Source organism: Capra hircus, chromosome 10, assembly GCF_001704415.2.
Source record: "Capra hircus breed San Clemente chromosome 10, ASM170441v1, whole genome shotgun sequence".
Classification (NCBI taxonomy): Eukaryota; Metazoa; Chordata; class Mammalia; order Artiodactyla; family Bovidae; genus Capra; species Capra hircus.
In genome coordinates this window covers 20,141,999-20,157,146 of record NC_030817.1, presented here as the reverse complement: position 1 = coordinate 20,157,146, position 15,148 = coordinate 20,141,999, and the positions used below count along the sequence as shown (strand labels likewise).

General features: G+C 40.5%; 1 protein-coding gene across 5 annotated transcripts in view; it reads left to right on the top strand.

The window, feature by feature from the left end:
- SIPA1L1 (signal induced proliferation associated 1 like 1) overlaps positions 1-15,148 on the top strand; it is a 383,207-nt gene that overhangs the window by 62,843 nt on the left and 305,216 nt on the right. The window lies entirely within an intron of this gene.

The window sequence follows — 15,148 nt, the reverse complement described above, 5'->3', positions numbered from 1 at the left end:
ATTGACTTCACCTGATAAGTAGTAACTGGAAAGTTAGTTAAGAAAATTTGTCCGATTTTTTCCAACTGACTTAAAACGAGGAAATTTATGTTAGAACTTGTTAAAAAATGGTTTTCACCTTTTCAATTATGTATTAAAGGTTTGGGAGGTTTCATCATGTTTTGTAATTGGACTGATTGTATGATATGATGCTATAAAGTATGCAAGAGAAACCACACGAGGGCATAATTATAGCCAAATGTGTGGTTATCTTGGTCTTTTTTAGAGGTGGAGCCTTAGGAAATTTTTCTCAAAAAGGATCCTTAATGATATGTAATTTCATCAAATTAATAATACTTCAGATATTATCAATAAAGTAGCTTTGACCGAATAGCAGAGAAAAGCATGCCTGATTTTGGCAAGTGTGAAATTCCCGCTCACGGAGCACATGCTAGTGGTTTTGTATTTGCTTGCACTGTCCCGTTCCCTTTCTTAATCCTATGTGGCTCATTTGTTGTTAAGTCGCTAAGTTGTGTCTGACTTTCGTGACCCCATGGACTGAGGGATTCCTAGGCAGCTCAGTGGTAAAGAATCCGCCTGCCAATGCAGGAGAGATGCAGATTTGACTCCTGAGTCAGGAAGATTCCCTGGAGGAGGAAATGGCAACCCATTCCAGTATTCTTGCCTGGAAAATTCCATGGATAGGAGGAGCCTGGTGGACTGCTGTCCGTGGGGTTGCAAAGAGTCAGACACGACTGCGTGACTGAGCATGTATGCCTGTGTTCAAAGAAGCATGCTGTGTGCTCTTGAAAAAGCACTGTCAGAGTCCTTTTCCCTTTTTGAATTCTGTGTAGCTCATTTGTTGTTGTTGTTCAGTTGCTAAGTCAAGTTTGACTTGGCGAAACCATGGACTGTAGCCGGCCAGGCTCCTCTGTCCGTGGGATTTCCCAGGTAAGAATGCTGGAGTGGGTTGCCATTCCCTTCTCCAGCAGATCTTCCCTACTCAGGGACTGAACCTTTGTCTCTTGCATTGGCAGATGGATTAGCCTGCCCAGAGTCACCAGGGAATTCCCCATGTAGCTCATGCTGTGACTGTTAATTCCTCTAATGTGAGCTGTGCCTTTGGATTGATAGTTGACAATGACTCCAGAGCTGTCCCGCTGTGGACTACATTAGGATTCCTTTTACTGAGACCCCTCCTTTGGACTTTATCCTTAAGGCCAAGACTGTGTCCTCCTGCCCCTTCCAGTTGTTCCAGAGTAAACTACTTTTCCCAGTAAATTGAGAGGTTTATATTTAATAAGTGCTGCTACTACTCATGTGCTAGGTACTTGCCAGGCACACTTTGTGTGTTATTTCAGTAAAGCCTTTTTACAACTTTAAGATTAAAGAATTAGTCTGTGTATTTCCATCATGGAGTAGTAATCTGTCCAGGGACACACTAAAGGTAAGCCTGAATCTTGGCTTCCTGTCCAGGTGTGATGACGAAGCTCATGCTTTCCCCACTGTCCCATGATATCCTGTATGTGGAGAAAGGAGCGCAGTGGCTAGGAGACCATTTCTTGCTCCCTCCCTCCTAAGCTGCCAGGATCACTTTGGTCTCAGTGGGTAGGCGAACATTGTTATTAAAAATATCTACTCATAATCCACCATCTCTCCATTCACCTCGTAAATATTTATGGAGTACGTGTAGTGTGCAACGTGCTGGTTGAAAACTTGGAGATCTGCTGGTTACCAAGCCCTCTCTGCCTTTATAAAGTGTTAGTCGCCCAGTCATGTCCAACTCTTTGTGACCCTGTGGGCTATAGCCCACCAGGCTCCTCTGTCCATGGAATTCTCCAGGCAGGCATACTGGAGTGGTAGCTGTTCCCTTCTCCGCAGGATCTTCCTGATCCAGGGACTGAACCCTGGTCTCCCACATTGCAGGCAGATTCTCTACCAGCTGAGCCACCAGGGAAGCCCCTGCCTTCATAATGCTTATATCAGTTACTCAAAAAACCACTCTACACTGGGTGTGGGGTGGGAGAGCATGTCTGCACTTCTTAGCCCAGTGCCTGACTTAGAGGAAGCTCTCAACAAGTGTTTGCTCTTTTGCTCCTTTTAACGTAAGTTTTATGCCTTCAGCCAACTATTGTCCTTTGTTCATTTCTGGTTGTGCTTTGAATTGTTGACTTGGATCTTTGTGTGTGTGTGTGTGTTTTCCCAGTTCAAGATCAGTCTCTTAATCTTTAGAAACGAGCATGTTCCACAAAGAGATTTGGTCTAAGTGATCAGTTACTCTGATTTTGAATATTAAACAGGTGGTATGGGCTACAAACTTTCAGTTAAAAGGTGAATAAATTCTGAGGATAAAATGTATAATGTGGTGGCTATAGTTAATAGCACTGTATGGTACAGAATTTCAATAATTGAATTTTTTAAAAAAGTTCTACTTTCAGGAAGAAAAAAAGCTAAATATGTGACGTGACAGCTAATGAACACAATGGAAGGAATCCTTTCGCAGTGTATATAAAACTACCACATCGTACACTTTAAATATCTTACAATTTTAGTTGTTGATTATACCCTCTTGAGTTAGAAAGAAAAGATGGTATGGTAAAAATAGAGTGATATTTTTGCTAAAAAGTTGTCTTTTTAGTTCTTGTATTAGGCATTAATCCTAATTACATTGTATAGGTAGGTATACCTTTGTGTTGTTTTGAGTAGCATTGTCAGTGATTTGCCTTATATTAAATGTGTGTTTTTTAAATGGTTTACTCTCTTTGAAAATGTGATGTAATGAGTTAATACTGAAACTCCTAAACTAGAGCATGAGCCTTTTAGATTCTGTTATGAAACTCATTGTTTGTTGTTGTTGTTGAGTTGCTAAGTCATGTCTGACTCTTTGCGACCCCATAGACTCAGCACACTAGGCTCCTCTGTCTTCCACTCTCTCCTGGAGTTTGCTCAGATTCATGTCCATTGAGTCAGCTTTGCTATCTAACTATAGCATCTATTTTTCATGATGGAGAATTTTGAGTTAGTCCTAGGTTTGGAGTGTTTCTTCTGTAGGATATCTCATATCTTTTTGATAAATTCAAGCTATTTCCTGATAGATTTTCAAGGTAAACTCAATTGACAAATTTCAAAATGCCCATTTAGAGCCAAGTCTGTTTCTTGAACCAGTCTTTCTATGGCTAATGAATGATTTCAGACCATATTGAAGAGAACTAAATCACAGCAGGATCCTCTATGATCCACCTCCCAGAATTCTGGAAATAAAAGCAAAAATAAACAAATGGGATCTAATTAAAATTAAAAGCTTCTGCACAACAAAGGAAAATATAAGCAAGGTGAAAAGACAGCCTTCTGAATGGGAGAAAATAATAGCAAATGAAGTAACTGACAAACAACTAATCTCAAAAATATACAAGCAACTTATGCAGCTCAATTCCAGAAAAATAAACGACCCAATCAAAAAATGGGCCAAAGAACTAAATAGACATTTCTCCAAAGAAGACATACGGATAGCTAACAAACACATGAAAAGATGCTCAACATCACTCATTATCAGAGAAATGCAAATCAAAACCACAATGAGGTACCACTTCACACCAGTCAGAATGGCTGCGATCCAAAAATCTGCAAGCAATAAATGCTGGAGAGGGTGTGGAGAAAAGGGAACCCTCCTACACTGTTGGTGGGAATGCAAACTAGTACAGCCACTATGGAGAACAGTGTGGCGATTCCTTAAAAAATTGCAAATAGAACTACCTTATGACCCAGCAATCCCACTGCTGGGCATACACACTGAGGAAACCAGAATTGAAAGAGACACAGTGTACCCCAATGTTCATCGCAGCACTGTTTATAATAGCCAGGACATGGAAACAACCTAGATGTCCATCAGCAGATGAATGGATAAGACAGCTGTGGTACATATACACAATGGAGTATTACTCAGCTGTTAAAAAGAATTCATTTGAATCAGTTCTGATGAGATGGGTGAAACTGGAGCCAATTATACAGAGTGAAGTAAGCCAGAAAGAAAAACACCAATACAGTATACTAACACATATATATGGAATTTAGGAAGATGGCAATGACGACCCTGTATGCAAGACAGGAAAAAAGACACAGATGTGTATACCAGACTTTTGGACTCAGAGGGAGAGGGAGAGGGTGGGATGATTTGGGAGAATGGCATTCTAACATGTATACTATCATGTAAGAATTGAATCGCCAGTCTATGTCTGACGCAGGGTGCAGCATGCTTGGGGCTGGTGCATGGGGATGACCCAGAGAGATGTTGTGGGGAGGGAGGTGGGAGGGGGGTTCATGTTTGGGAACGCATGTAAGAATTAAAGATTTTAAAATTAAAAATAAAATAAAATAAAATAAAATAAAATGCATAACCAACAAAAAAAAAAAAAAGAAAAAAAACATCAGAGATGCATTAAATGTTACCTTGGTAGAAATATTCATTTTGAGAGTAGTGTATGATTCATTTTATGGCAGCGCAATTTCCTACTTGGACAAGTACCACTGACCTCTCCAGTCCTTCAAGTCAGAGATTTTAGTTGACTTTGATTTTATTTTTCTCAGTGACCCCATGTGGTTATACCTATCCTACTAGAAAGTAAAGTGAATTTTCTTTCTGTTCATTTCCTATTTTTCTCCTCGTTTTGTTTTCTTCAGTGGACTTGAGTGTAATAGATATGACTGTTTAGAGTTCTAGGAATATTACCCATCCGTGTGTTGTCAGGGTTCTAAGTCCCTCAGATTCCCCCTTTTCCCTGTGCCACTCGGCTAGTTCAGGTCCCAGGCGTTTCTTACCGAGAAAATTCTAGCAGTTTTGTTATTAGCATTTCTGTATTCACTGCCTGCTCTCTTGCAGGCTGTATTCCATTCACTGTTGAAGTTTTCTTGGGGAAAAATATATATGTGCCCGTGTGTGTCTGTGTTTGCACACGTCTATAGGTACATGTTTGCTTCTGATTACGACACTCCCTAATAAACCTTTGGTCCTTCCGTTGCCTCTAGGGTAACGTAGGCTCTGTAGCAGGTTGTTGGAAACTTTGTGGAGTGGTTCTAGCCTCTCATCATGAGCAACCCCTCAGTCCTCCCGCCCCTTCCAGTTGGTTCCAGAGCATGAACCACTTTCTCTGCAGTTCGTTGGTAGTGTTGCTTTGTTGGCATTCTTTGCCAGGTGTGGTATTCAGACTTGGTTTGATGTAGGCAGCCTTTTAAAGGTATAAGCCACTGTTTCATCTTGTTTGAACATCTTGTCTGAGTAAATGATGAGGCAGTTCTACTATCTAAGGTGCAAAGTTTGTTTTCTGCTTTACAAGGTGTGAAAAATTCCCCCAAAGAATATATATATATTTTTTCTTGAAAGGCTTTTGGCATTAACGGAATTAAATGACTAAAATTCAGTTCTTTAGATTAATTTGTTGAAGGTTATTATTTTCCAATTTAGGTAGTATCTGAACGTTCTGAACTATTTTTGTATATAAAATTAAGTTTTCTAATTCATCCTTAGAATGGTAACATTCTCTTTTGCTGTGATAAATGTTCATTTATTTGTAACCATGTGAAGTGATGGATGGTAACCAAACTTAACTGTGGTAATCATTTCACAATGTATACATATATCAAATTATTACATTGTACATCCTAAACTAATACAATGAAAAAGTGAAAAAATTAAGATGTTAGTCCACCTCTTTGCAACCCCATGGATTGTAGCCTGCCAGGCTCTTCTGTCCATGGAATTCTCTAGGCAAGAATCCTGGTATGGGTAGCCATTCCCTTCTCCAGGGGATCTTACTGACCCAGGGACTGAACTCGGGTCTCCTGCACTGCAAGAGGATTCTTTACCGTCTGAGCCACCAGGGAAGCCCCAAACTAATACAGTATCATATGTCAGTTATGTTTCGGTAAAACTGGGAACACACACACACACACACACTCTCTCACTCCGCTGACCTGCCTTTCTCTGTACAATGAACAGATCACAAAGCTTCGTAAGGAATTAATATCATCATAAGTTAAAAACAATAGTCACTTATATTTCAACTGCCTGATACAATAACAGGTCCTCCAAGTTTGATTTGAATGCTTACTTTTCTGTATTTAAAAGCAAATGTCCACAACACAACAGTAACTTTGAATGACATGCCATGTGATAATAACTAGCACAGTTTATAGGGTGATGAGATTCAGTGGTCATCTCTGTAATCATTTGATAATTGATCCCACACAAGTTCATGGATGCCAGAAACGATGTTGAAGTAGGCATCTGGCCCCCTGGCTTTGTAAAGGACGAGGCCAGGGCTAGAAGACAGCCATTGAACGGACAGTAAAGCCAGTTCATCTCCTGTGGCTCTTGGGGAAAATTTCCAGCAGCCTGGAGAGTTTAAGTGTTTCTCTGTATGTTTGATGTTTAAAATGTGTTGCCACGTTTTTGTTTACTGAGATGCCATGTGCACAGCAGCCTTTCCTGTCCTTATTTTCCCCCTGATTTCTTTTATTCTGCCTCTTCTTTGCCCATTGGAAACTAATTCGGTGTTCTTGCCATTGAGTTGGCCTTTGACCTACATGTTCTTTTGCCGTCTTTGAATTTGTACCTGCCAGCGCTTTGGTTTATATTACTGCTGTTTTTACATCCTCTGCCCTGCCCCATGATTTAGGTTGTGAACTTTTTGAAAAGAAAGTCTGTATTTGTACTTACTATCGTGAAAGTGTGGTTAACGAGGCCTGTGTGAATAGTTTGGTAACTACTGCTGTCTCCTTTTTCCCAGATCTGGAATAAGTAGCCATCTTTAAAATACATAACATGTAAGGAGGCATTTTTGAGAGACCTTCACATGTGTGATGAAAAGTGACTGAATATAACTCTGTGTGTGTGTGTGTGTGTGTGTGTGTGTGTGTGTGTATAGATGTATGTATCTCTGTTTGATGTTTCTCATCTGTACACTGTGGATCATCTGTCTGCATCCCTCTTATCCTGGATTTCTTAGTTCCGGAGAGCATTCCCATGGACTTCTCTCCATCATTTTCATATTTTCTTCTTGATTTTAATTTTTAGAAGCACCCTCTTTACCAGCATGATGTACCTGCTGTTGTGTATATGTATATTGAATTTGAAAAATATTATCCAAAAGTAATCTTAGTCATAGGGATCTCACACCCCACTTCACCTCTTTTCTAAAGAAAGTTGCATAAGTCTTCACCTTTATCAGTTTATGCTTCATTTTATATCATGGAAGCAATATCATTTTAATTTTGCATAATTTTATGGAGATCATAGAAGATGAGTTTACTGGTGAACCCTCCCCAGCTGTGTGGCGTGTTTGCCCTGACTGTCCCTGTTTGCAGTCAAGCTGCCCCTCTGCTCACACCATCATTTTTTCCTGTTGACCACCTGAGATGGTGACTCTGAAGCTGCCCTTTTTATTCTAAGTGAAGCTTATATTCCCTTCATTATACACACATACCCCCCGCATGTTGCAGTGAAGAGACTGTTTGGTTTCATATGAAGTCAGTAAAAGGAGACAAAAGTGATATATTTCTAACTTTGTCAGAAGGCCAAAAATTCCTGTTTGGGAGGTTGGCTTTTAGGGATGTAAAGATAGTCTAAAATTTTTCTAAATTGACATTTGAATGGCTTACTTAAATATCATTTAAGCGCACTGCAGCACTGTTTATGGAAGCAACCTAAGTGTCCACTGACAGATGAACAGGTAAAGCAGATTTGGTGCAGATACGTACAGTGGAGTATTACGCAGCCATCAAAGAGTGAGGTCATGCTGTTTGCAGCAATATGGATGCACCTGGAGATCGTCATACTGAGTGAAGTCAGGCAGAAAAAGACAAATGTCATATGATATTTATACGTAGAGTCTAAAACACAATGAACAGACAAAACAGAAATAGACCCACAGACAGAGAAGAAAAACTCATTTTTTCCCCAAAGGGGAAAGAGGGGAGGTTAAAGTAGGAGGTTTGAGGTTAACATATACACCCTCCATGTGCTTAGTCACTTCAGTCATGTCCAGCTCTTGTGACCCTATGGACTGTAGCCCACCAGGCTCCTCTGTCCATGGGATTCTCCAGGCATGAATACTGGAGTGGGTTGCCAGGACCCCTCCTCCGGGGGATCTTCCTGACCCAGGGGTGAAACCTGTGTGTCCTGCGACTCCTGCATTGCAGGTGGATTCTTCACCACTTAGCCACCAGAGAAGCCCAACATATACACCCTACTATATAAAATACCTGGAGGAGGAAATGGCAACCCACTCCAGTATCTTTGCCTAGAGAATCCCATGGACAGAGAAGCCTGGTGGGCTACAGTCCAATGGGGTCGCAAAAAGTCAGACACAACTAAGTGACTAATGCTATATATAAAACAGATAACCAGCAAGGACCTACTACTTTATAATACACGGAATTTTACTCAGTATTTTATAATGACCTATAAGGGAAAAGAATCTGAAAAAGTATGTGTGTGTGTATATATATATATATACACACACGAAAAGTGAAAGTGAAGTCACTCAGTCGTATCCGACTCTGCGACCCGTGGACTGTAGCCCACCAGGCTCCTCAGTCCATGGGATTCTCCAGGCAAGAATACTGGAGTGGGTTGCCATTTCCTTCTCCGAGGGATCTTCCCGACACAGGGATTGAATCCAGATCTCTTGCGTTGCAGGCAGACGCTTTAACCTCTGAACCACCAGGGAAGCCCTGTCTACACACATATACATATATATATTCTGGGATCAGGGACAGGTAAAGGTGACTCACCTTTTATCTGAAAGCGTTTAAGGTGTGTTCACAGGGCATTTAAAGGGGGGAAAATGATTCCCCTTCAAGTTTATTAAGCAACAAAACATTGTTTAATTTCATTTTAGGTTAAACACTTTCATTATAAATTTCCATAATAGAGTCACCCTCAATAGTAGGGGCCTAATATATTCTTGTTAAATGACTATCTAATAACTGTAAACTGTCAAATGGTTACTTGTTTTAAACTATATTTAGTGTTGCAAGGGCTTCCAAAAAGATTGCATTATTTGATCCTCATGTAATCTTATGGGTTAAGTGGAAGAGGGATTTTCTTCGTTTTACAGAAACCTATTAGAATTGCTTACATGTCACTGAAAGATGACTCCAGGGTTTGACTTTAGGACTTTCACTTCTAATTCCATGACTTTTATTCAACGCTCTGTTATTTTCCTATGTTTATCTGGAAATATTTCAGTACTTCATATTATGATAGTTATTCATTTATTCAGCAGAGTTTTATTGAGGGCACAGTTCTAGGCCTTTGGCTGTATCTAAAGACAAGGTTTCTACTCTAAAGGAAGACTGTTAATAAATAAGTTGCTGAGGTAATTATCATTCCTGTAATAATAATGATTAGCACGTGGTAGGTGCTCAATAAATGTTTATTGAATGAATGAGTGAGCAGAGTGATCAAAAGGAAATAAATGAGTGTTGCATTATATATGGATAGATTAATGAAGGAAGGTCTTTCTGGGACATGACATCCAAACCAGGGAAAGAGCATTTCAGATAAAAAGAGCAACACAGGCAAAGACCCTGAGACAGCAGAGAGCTTGTTTTTTTTTTTTTTTTTTAAATTAATAATTTATTTTATTTTTGGTTGCACTGGGTCTCTGTTGCACACAGGCTTTCTCTGGTTGCGGCAGGCGGGGGCTCCTCTTCAGTGAGGTTCGGAGGCTTCTCATTACTGTGGCTTCCTTGTTGCAGATCACATGCTCTGGGGTGCGTGGACTTCAGTAGCTGTGGCACACAGGCCCAGTAGCTGTGGTGCCCGGGCTTAGTTGCTCCACGGCATATCTTCCCAGACCAGGGATGGAACCCACGTGCCCTGCTATGGCAGGGAAATTCTTATCCATTGCACTGCCAGGATAGTCCAAGCTTGGCTTATTTACGAGGATGCCAAAGATGGCCACATGAAATCAAAGAGAAAGGGATTAGTTACGTAGGGCCTGGTAGACCATGGTGAGCAACTTGAGTTGTACTGTCGTGTCGGGAGATAGCTTTCCACGCGTCTCGTGTTTCTGCACTGTCTACCCTTGTTCTGGATGGCCTTTTCAAGGATGGTTTGTATGGGCATCAGCCTTGGAAGATAGAGAGTGTCTCTGTCCAGAGCAATAATCAAGCACACTGTTGCCTAGTGTAGTAAAGACACCGTTTCCTCCTAGGGTAAAGGTCAGATGGGCTTACTGCCCATTGTTAAAGACTTAGGTTCATTAAAATCAGGGTTCCTCTCCTGCTAAACAACCCACTGCTGTGCAGCTGCTCTCTGGCCTTCTTTGTGTTAGCCGCCTTGTGGGAAGCTGATCCCCGAAATGCTGAAACTCTGGCTATTTGCGTTGCTATGGGTAAGGAAGTCTTGTCTCTGACCCAGGAGTCTCCTGTCTTCTGCCAGCATCCGCACAACTGTGGCAGGCTAACTCGTTAACTTGAAATTAGGGCAAAATCTTACACCCTTCACATTTCTTAGCATCTCAGAACATGAAAAGTCCTGGGGGATTTTCAGCAGAGGAATCAAATATAGTTCAAGTTTTTAAAAAGTCAGTGTGACCACTGTGGAAAGTAATAATGGGTAGAAAGATGAATGAGGAATCTGGGGCAGCTGTCTTGAGAGAACAGTGGCTGAGACCGGTGTGGTGACCGAGGAATTCTAGGTGGTCTTCAGGAGTTGGAATTTATAGGTCTTGACAGAATGGATATGGGATGTGAAAGAAAGGGGTGGAGAATAAATTTCAGGTTTTTGCTTTGAGGAAATGAATAAATAGATAGAGGTAACTTGAACTGAGATGGAGAAGCTTCATGATGATAATAAGCCTGTAAAAGGACTTATTTCTCTTGGCATCACCCCTTTAGCCTTTTTTTCCAATCACTTTATTTGCTTGACTCTGTTTAGAAGTTTTATGCTTACAGTTACAGGGAAAGGAAGAATAAGAACTTGTTTGAACAACTTAGGATCAAAGAACTACTGGTATGTACGTTCCTGGGAAGAACATTTTTCTTGTGTCTTCACCAATTGTCAAGTTTGTTAATATTAAAAAATTCAAGTTCTGTAGTCCCTGAATAAGTGGGTTGTCTCAGTAACAAGAAATTAGGTTAGCTTGGGAGGATTTATTTTTCAAATAGGCGTATTGATTTTTACCCAAAATTCATTATCTTCGAGTTTACAATGAAACTCTTTAGTGGGTTTCAAGGTTTTCTCTTTTTGACATTAAAGTAACACAGTTTTTTCTTATGTATTTTGGGCTTTTCTCTTTTAATTCTCAAGGATAATGACTGCTCGCCTTGTGATCACAGAAACTTAATACAATAGGATGGGAGAAACAAGTGCCTGTGGATTAATTTATTCAGTTTGTCATTCTCACTGAAAAATTCCTTGGGATAACGTCTTGTCTCTTTAATGTCAAATGTGGATTTCAACAGCACCTGATTGCTTTTCATAAAGAAACTTAAAAAAAGCCTTGGCCCTAAAGAGTTCTTTTAAATGCCTTTCCTTTTCCTCTAGTGGGATTTATCTTTGTGTGTGTGCTTTTCACATGCTTATTGTATTTACAAGGTGATTTTACATTTCTTAACCTTTTTGTATGGTGCACAGTTTTAAGCTGCAACATAGAACTTGACTGAGTTTTGAATTATCTTTGTATCATCCACCACATGTCCTCCTGGGCTTCCCTGGTGGCTTAGCTGGTGAGGAATCCGCCTGCATTGTGGGAGACCTGGGTTCAGTCCCTGGGTTAGGAAGATCCCCTGGAGAAGGGAACGGCTACGCACTCTAGTTTTCTGGCTTGGAGAATTCCATGGACTGTATGTATAGTCCATGGGGTTGCAAAGAGTCGGACACGACTGAGTGACTGAACAACAACAATTTATACTCTACGTTGGAAAAACTTACTGCAGTTTAAAGATAAACTTAGAAAACGTGAGCTAAGATCACAAAATCATTAGTGATAATCATAAGACTTCTTCAGGCAGTGTGACTTGTTATTAAAGACCTCAGTAGACTCTGGAAATGCAGTTACAATGTAGTTATTTCTGACTTTTTGAGAAGATAAATACAGTATCTTTCGTTTGTTTTCTTTTTAGGGATACCCATCTTTTGAGGTTTATACTATTTTAACTCCCCCGCCCCCCACCTCCCCCACCCCTCACCATGGCTGATCCCAGGAAGTAGAGTGGTATTTAAGCTTCCCAGGATGTCTTGGTCCTTCCTTTTGGAATAGTATTATTCTCCTTTCCTATCCTGTGATATAAATTCTTTAAAAGGATTTGACATTTTATCACTGATTTGACGTTTCATGCCATGCACTAAGTCATGTACAGTTGCACCATATTTAGGCTGTGGTTGGAATTTCATGAATAGATTGCTGGTCTTCTCTCTCTTGTCCTCTGATTTCAGAACAAAACCAAATGTCAGTTAGTAGTAAGACTTTACCGGAGCCCTCTGAGGGCAGGTTTTACTGGTGACTGAATTGAACCAGCATTTGTAAGCCTATGGAATGTGATGGAAACTCTTCCCTTAAGGATTGCATTACTCTGGCAGTTGAAGTCTCAAGTATGGCCCAGGTTTGTGCCTCTGCCCTCTGTCCTTTCCTTTAGGAAGATTTTTAATACCTCTGGTTTTGGGCCTCTGTTCCTCCTATACCCTGGAAACCATTCTGGAAATGGTTCAGAGGCACAGAAGGAAGGAGTCTTTCCCTCAGAATCATTAACTCCATCTCTCCTCCCCGTGTTCTCTCATCTGTCTGAGGAATAGTAGAGGGCTCTGTCTGAAGCATCCGAGTCAGACCTGGCTTTGCGTTTGAGCCCCTGTTTGTTAGTTGTGTGACCATAGGCAACATGCTTAACCTTTTTATGCCTCAAAACTCAAATGTACAGTTGAGGCTGAGCTAAACCATTGGGCTTTGTGGTTTGGTGAAGCACCGTGGTGTCTATCAAGAAACTTGTGTGCAACGTTGCAAGTTCACGCTAAGCACTGGAGCTGGGTCAGTACTCGAAGCTGCTGTGTGTCCCTCTGGGATCCCACCCTCCTACCTCCTCTGGAGGGGACTGCTATCCAGAATTTTATGTTCAGCACTCCCTTGCTTTTAAAAATAAGTGTATCTAAAATAAATAAATAAATAAATAAAAAATAAAATAAAATAAAAATAAGTGTATCTGTACACAATATAGTAGTCCCCCCTTATCTGAAGTTTCTCTTCTTATGGTTCTAGTTACCTCTGATTGGCTGTGCTCTGAAAATATTAAATGGAAAATTCCAGAAATAAACATTAAATGGAAAATTCCTTTAAATGGTGAAGTTCATCAGTTTTAAATTGAACACTGTTTTGAGTAACGTGATGAGATCTGGTGCCGTCTCGCCCTGGATGTGAACCATCCCTCTGTCCAGCATATCCCTGCCTGTTAAAGTCGCTTGGTGGTCATCCCAGTTATGAGATTGACTCTTGTGAAACTGCAGTGCTGTTAAAGGGTCTCTTATTTTACTTGATAATGGTCTCCAAAGTACAGGAACAGCGATGCTGGCAATTTGGATGTGCCAGAGATGAAGGGCTTGCTTTACGTAAAAAGGTGAAAGTTCTTGATGTTAAAAGGAAAGAAATACAAATTGAAGTTTTGTGGCAACCCCATGTCAGGCATTTGCTTACTTCGAGTCTCTGTGTCATATTTTGACAAATCATAAAATTTCAAGGCTTCCACCAGCAAAGAAAGGATTATGATTCCCTGAAGACTCAGATGATGGTTAGCATTTTTTAGCAATATTTTAAAATTAAGCTATGGTAATACATGGTTTTTTTTAGACATAACACTGCTGCTGCTGCTAAGTCACTTCAGTCCTGTTCGACTCTGGGCGGCCCCAGAGACGGCAGCCCACCAGGCTCCCCATCCCTGGGATTCTCCAGGCAAGAACACTGGAGTGGGTTGCCATTTCCTTCTCCAATAGACATAATGTTATTGCTCACTTAACAGACAACAGTATGGCACAGATCTAACTTTTATACGCACTAGGAACCCAAAATGTATATGGCTCCTTTACTGAGATGCTCAGCTTGCTGCCGGGGTCTGGAGCTGAATCTGCAGTGTCAGATGTATCTGTGTAGGGGTCGGTGCTATCCATGGTTTCAGGCAGCCACTGGGGGATGTAAATAGAGAATAGAAAGAGAATAGAAAGAGACTACTGTGTGTTTTTAGCTTTGCCTGTTTGGGCTCTGTGAAAATGTTGTCTCTGAAGAGTGCTTTATCACTGCCAGTGAGTGTAGAACTCTTGGATCTCCGCCCATCTTTGCTGATGGGCATGGAGTTGGGGTTACAGGTTTTGTTTTGTTTTTTTTTTTTTTGGTGGTGGTGTCTGGCTGGTGTAGGGTGATTTTTTTTATCTATGATTTTTTTTCCTTTTTTGTCTATCCTAGGCTTCCCTTTTACTGGTCCTTTAGAGCAAGGCTTCTGATACTGGGTCAGAGGTAGGGACAGTGTGTGACATCCCTGGGGGATGAATCCAGTAAGGAAATAGAAATTGATAGGAACCAGATATACCATTTTATAGGAAGGCAAAGGGGGGAACCAGGACAAATCTTACAATATTGGATTGGAATTCAGGGTGTCTGTATGAACTCATGGTTTTCAGTAGACACGGATATAGAAAGAAATGAAGAAGTAAGTGTGTGTGTGCATTTAAGTGTGTGTTTCCATTCAGTTAGATGACCTTGAAATAGTGATAACACAATTGCAGTGTGCACACCCTGATCTTGGTTTCCAAATACCATTTTTCCCCACTAAAATGGTTGAAATTATCAGACCTAAAAATACACTTTTTGGTAACTATCATCAAATAATTAATTTGGCCAAGAATTTTCAATGGACAGCAATCAAGTATTGGGTAAAAGTTTGTTGAGAATTAAGATATATTTATATAGTCTGAAAATACCACTTCAAAAAATACTTATTAATTACAAAGAGGAAAAGAGTCACTTTACAGTGGGGAAATATGGCACATAGCACCCTAATCAAGTAATTTAAGTTTGCACTATCAGTCAGGGGAAAAAAAAATGGAAATAGCATACCACCTGGTAGGGTACAACAAGAAGAAGGAACTCTTCTCTGGTATTCCTGCTGAAAAGTCATAACTTGAAAC